This window comes from Tursiops truncatus, chromosome 12 (assembly GCF_011762595.2).
Source record: "Tursiops truncatus isolate mTurTru1 chromosome 12, mTurTru1.mat.Y, whole genome shotgun sequence".
Classification (NCBI taxonomy): domain Eukaryota; kingdom Metazoa; phylum Chordata; class Mammalia; order Artiodactyla; family Delphinidae; genus Tursiops; species Tursiops truncatus.
Genome location: NC_047045.1, coordinates 14,896,777 through 14,902,776, shown reverse-complemented (window position 1 = coordinate 14,902,776; position 6,000 = coordinate 14,896,777).

The window sequence follows — 6,000 nt, the reverse complement described above, 5'->3', positions numbered from 1 at the left end:
AATGTTTGGAGTTGACACACCTTGCCTTTCAGACTTCTATTGTCATCACTTTCTAAATATGATAAAATTTCAACTCACAGACACATAATAAATGAATGATTAATATTATTTCCATTCAAGACAAGTCAGATTGGGAGTGGCGATGGTGGTGGGCGGTATATGAAACCCGTGAAGCACACCAGTGGAAACCCTTGAAAAAATGGACTCTGTGGCCTATGATGGATTTTACGTAGCTGAGTAGAACGGGAACCAATGACTAAGTAAAGTTTATTGGTGATGGTCGGTTTTATGCAGAAAATGGTTTAGCCAGTGATAGTAGTTGACCTGTTTTGTTAGGTACTCTATTCTATGCTTAAGTGACATTCCGTAACTCTCCATATTCTGATGTTCTGAAATTGAAAGAAACATCTGTGTTTAGATGCATTTCACACTTAACTGCAGGGGCTAGAAGATTTTGCTACTAGATCTGTTTTATGCCACTGCCAAGGTGTCTGTTTTTCAGCATTTTACCTCTGTGATCTAGATGATGAAAATTGCTCAGAGCAGTTGTAACCCAACTTTATATCTTCGCTCCCTCACGACCTATCTGACATGACAGTTTTCAGAAGAAGAATGTCATACATTTGAAAATCAGTGAGTTACTAAGCTGTTACATCTAGAGTCTTGCAAAATTATTAATATTTTTTTGCCAAAGGTGCGGGGAGATTCATCTTAGTGTATTAGAGGTGAATTAGAGACTGGAAATATGTTCACCCTTTCATTTTAGCACTGTCCAGAGAGCTGAAGTTACTTATCCAAAGCTATGAAGCCAGTTAATTGAAGAGTTGAGTTCCTAACCTAGACCACCCATCTGGACTAGTGCTGTCTACCACATCATGCTGCCTCTGGTCAAAATAAAGTTTGTGGTACAAATCAATCACCATTTCATAGCGATTTCAAAGTGTTAATTAAATATTTGATATCAGCCCAAGTTCAAGGTGCCTAAGATAGGACAGTGAACAAAAGATAGTACTTGCCTTCATGTAGTACCAGCTTAGTTAAAATATCACATAACTAATGGTTTTGACATTTTATAACTGTTTGCCCCTACATTCATTTGTTCAGGAAATATTTCGTAAGCACTGAATATACGTCATTACTTTTGTAGGCACTGGGAAAATGTCAGTGAATGAATCAAAAAAAAAAAAAACCCTGCTCTCAAGGAGCTTGTATTGATAGTATAGTATTCATTTTTAAATGTGTTTTTAAATAAATAAATATAATAGTGTAAATATAAAATATATAAACATAAAATAAAATATTAACTAAATAAAATAAATATCAATATTATAAATATAAACATACACACATAAATAATATGGCATAGTGCAAAGGCAACTTTCTTGTAATCAGATGTGGATTTTACTTTTGATTTTTGCCTCTGAACAACTTTATGACTTTTTAAAAGTTACATAACTTCCCTGGGTGCACATTTACGAGTCTGTGAAACAAGGGGAATAGACTACGCCTATATGATTCAGTATGATAGCACGCCAGCCCTGGAATCAGTCATTCCTCTTAGAAGCCCTGGTTCCTTCCTTTCTGTAGGGAATGACATTAGAGAACAAGGTCTTGGCACTCACTATACTTGTTGTTTTGCTTCCAGGGCCCTTTCACTTGACAGAGCTCTTCCTGTTTCTTTTCCTTAAAAGTATCCATCTTCTCCCATTTATCTGAGTCATCCCTACCTGCTTCTGATTCTTTCATCCTGTTTGCTTTCTTTTTGCAGTTGCAGTACACCATTACTGTACCAATCCCAACCCTCATTCCTGATTTGCCCTTCTTCTACAGATCCAGAATAGGTTGTCTGTTATTCTTAGGAAAGTTGATACATGTTAACTTATTTCTTTTCTCCTTTCCTTCTGGGCTCTGGAAAGCGGATCAGCCTACTTTTCTTTTGTTTTTTGGTGGGTATATGGTTGGATTGTGATTTACTCTATTTCACACTTTCATCTCTCCAGTTCTTATATCAAATCGGTCTGCTAGAGTGCAGTATTCTTCTAGTAGTGATTTAGCTCTTTTTTCCTGTTACAATTTTCTGAACTAAATACTTTTATTTTTTTAATTTTTTTTGGCCACACCACATGGCTTGAGGGATCTTAGTTCCCCAACCAGGGATTGAGCCCAGGCCCAGAGCAGTGAAAGCTCGAAGTCCTAACCACTGGCCCGGCAGGGAATTTCCCTTTTACTTTCTTTTCATTTGAAATTTGTTCATTAAGTCACTCATTTATATATGTGTCATGACTATGCTTGGTATTCCAGATAATAAGGTGAAAGAGACACACCCTGCAGTGGTAATTCTAATCAAAGTCCATGCCACCAAAATATTGATCGTTTTCACTTGGTGATAGATACATGGAGACTCATTATACTAGTCTCTCTATTTTTATGTATGTTTGAACATTTTCATAATAAAAAGTTAAATTAAAAAAACACCCCAAGTGCCAAGAATGCATCTTATAAAGTCACCTCAGTTTGTTATCCAACTGTTGTGGTGCACGGGCTTCTCATTGCGGTGGCTTCTCTTGTTGCGAAGCACGGACTCTAGGCTCGCGGGCTCCAGTAGTTGCAGCATGTGGGCTCAGTAGTTCTGGCATGTGGGCCCTGGAGTGTGCAGGCTGCGGTAGTTGTGGTGCGTGGGCTCAGTAGCTGTGGCGTGTGGGCCCTAGGGCACCTGGGCTTCAGTAGTTGTGGTGTGCAGCCTTAGTTGCTCCACGGCATGTGGGATCTTCCCAGACCAGGGATTGAACCCGTGTCTGCTTGCATTGGCAGGCAGGTTCCTAACCACTGTGACACCAGGGAAGTCCTGATATCTCTATTCTTTTTTAGCTTCTTTTCCATTATAGGTTATTACAAGGTATTGAATATAGTTCCCAGTGCAATACAATAAGACCTTGTTGTTTATCTATTTTATATATGGTAGTGTGTATCTGTTAATCCCAAACTCCTAATTTATCCTTCCCCCCCAACCCTTTCCCCTTTGGTAACCATAAGTGTGTTTTCTATGTTTGTGAGTCATTTCTGTTTTGTAAATAAGTTCATTTGTATCATTTTTTTAGATTCCACATATAACTGATATCATATGATATTTGTCTTTCTCTGTCTGACTTACTGCACTTAGTATGATAATCTCTAGGTCCATCCATGTTGCTGCAAATGGCATTACTTCATTCCTTTTTATGGCTAATATTCCATTGTGTATATATACCACATTCAATCGTCGATGGACATTTAGGTTTCTTCCATGTCTTGGCTATTGTAAATAGTGCTGCTATGAACATTGGGGTGCATGTATCTTTTTGAATTAGAGTTTTCTTCGGATATATGCCCAGAAGTGGGATTGCTGGATCTATGGTAACTCTATTTTTAGTTTTTTTAAGGAACCTCCCTCTATACCGTTCTCCATAGTGGCTGCATCGATTTACATTCTCACCAACAGGGTAGGAGAGTTCCTTTTTCATTTTTTAAAGTGAATATATGACTATATGTAGTTAACAGATTCTGTGATGTAAGTATCCTCAAATAAATTGCTTCCTCCCTTCAAAAAGGATTCTAAAATTCACATTTATATTATGCATTTATGCAACCGTGGAAGGCTGGTCTTGACACCAGGATATAGTTTTTATCCTTATATTTGCAACACCCTCAACCATTGCCTATTTGACAGTGGTGGACCCTTCTGTGTGTAGATGACCTGTGTTCAAACCATGCTGATTCTCCAGTCCACCCATCTCCAGAGCTGAGCTGTCTGCAGGAGTTAAAGCAGCAGACTCCACACACATCCTCTCATCTGCTGTTCATTCCTCAGGGCTATGCTGTCTCCTTCCTCGCAGGTGTGGCTCATTCGAGTGAAACTCATTTGACCCTCATAGCAAGTCAATTCGCTGATGTGTTTAAAATTAGTTTTCTTATTTAGGAGATTCTCATTTATGATACTCATTTGCCTTGTAAACATTTTCTCCCTTGATGATTCCAAGGAAAACAAGAGCCCAGTCAGACTTGAATGATCATGTCTTAAATCAGTGACGTTCAAAATAATAAACTGTAATATACATAATTGTTTGTCCATTCCAGCCTGATTAATTCCAAACTCCCCACAATCAGGGTAACTTTTCTCCTGGAAGCATTCTGGAAAAAGTTTTGCATGCCAAATGGGACACATAAATGAATAATTGTCTTGTAAAATATTAAAATTGACTTAAACATGGTATTTTCTGGATAGCTAATGTTTGCTGGCTGAAGCAAGTTGTGTCCTAGCAAGCTTATCCACTACTAATTACAATGCATTTTCCTTCAGTGCTCATTTAGTCCAAATGTAAATATTCCAAACATAATTACCCTCAGAAGGTTACTGTATGGTAATGTTTGCTACAATCTGGGAACATTCCCAGTGGGATAGCTCCAGTTCTCTTATTTCTCTATTAATAGCTCCCCACATTTTTTTTTTCCATTTTACAGATGTTTTTGAAAATCTTTGCTGGATGCTTTTTGTTGCTCAATAAGAATTTTAAACCTTTTATATTTTAATAATAATTTGGAAAACTCAACATCTTCTCCATAATCATCAATTTTAATTTTTCGTGTCACGAACCACTAAAATGATCATGAACTAAAAAGGAAAAAGAAATAAATAGGTATTAATTTTAATAAAAATTAAAATGTGACTCATATTATAATTCTGTGTATCTTCTTTTCCCAATCATCTTATTTATCATGATTTAATTTTGAAGTTATCTATAAAATATTATAAATATAAATTGCAGGTACTCTTTTATATCTGCTGATTAAACAAACAAATCATGTTTATTTATTTATTTATTTTTTGCGGTATGCGGGCCTCTCACTGCCGTGGCCTCTCCCGCTGCGGAGCACAGGCTCCGGACGCGCAGGCCCAGCGGCCATGGCTCACGGGCCCAGCCGCTCCGCGGCATGTGGGATCCTCCCAGACCGGGGCACGAACCCGCGTCCCCTGCATCGGCAGGCGGACTCTCAACCACTGCGCCACCAGGGAAGCCCCAAATCATGTTTTTTAATCAAAGTTTATTGCAATGTATATAATAGCATTCTACTTGGACACCTAGGAGTCTATAATTATGCATGTGGTCCGGGAAGAAATATAAATTGGCAATTGTTATTTTATATATTTCTCACATAGGCAGAAAAGCATGAATTGTTATAAAAACAAATATGTTACTTTCTGAGTTTTCAAACTACTTTATCTTTTTCTAATCATAAAAGTTAAACATGTTCATAATAGACAAATCAGAACATATATTTAAAAAAAACAAATACAGAAAATTCCAGTAGTTCCATCATCCAAAAACAGTTAATATTTTTGCACATTTATTATGCTTTTGTATTGAAGTTTGTTTCTTTTTAAAAATTATCATATTATTTCCTCTCCTCATTGTAAATTTTACATTTTTAGTGTTTCCAAAGTTTAATCATATACCATGATATTTAATCACATTACTATTTATGGTTATCTTCAATTTTCTTTTTAAAATATTTTTGTGACTATTGTACATTTGCACATTACAAGTTTTGTATATAGGAATTTCTTCAAGGAGAATAATTCTAAAAGTGGAATTATTGGGTTGAGAGATACAGTCATTTTAAGATTTTTGATGTACTACTAACAAAATGGTTTAAACCAGTTTATACTACCAGAGAGTCTGAGAGTGCCTGTTTTAATACCTCCTTACCAGCATTCAGTATTTTTATTCTTGAAATAAGAAATAAGTGGAGGGATGAAAATAGAATCTACTTGGATTTAATCATTTCATTCTGAAAAAATTTTAAAGCCTTCTAATGACGTTAGACTTTTCTATATTTCTAACATGCATTAATTTCTCTTTGGGCAACTGTCTATTCATATCTTTTGTTTATATGTTTACTGGAGACTTGTTTCACTATTTTTAATTTTAGAAAGCTTCCTCCTTGCAGAAATCTGATAAATAT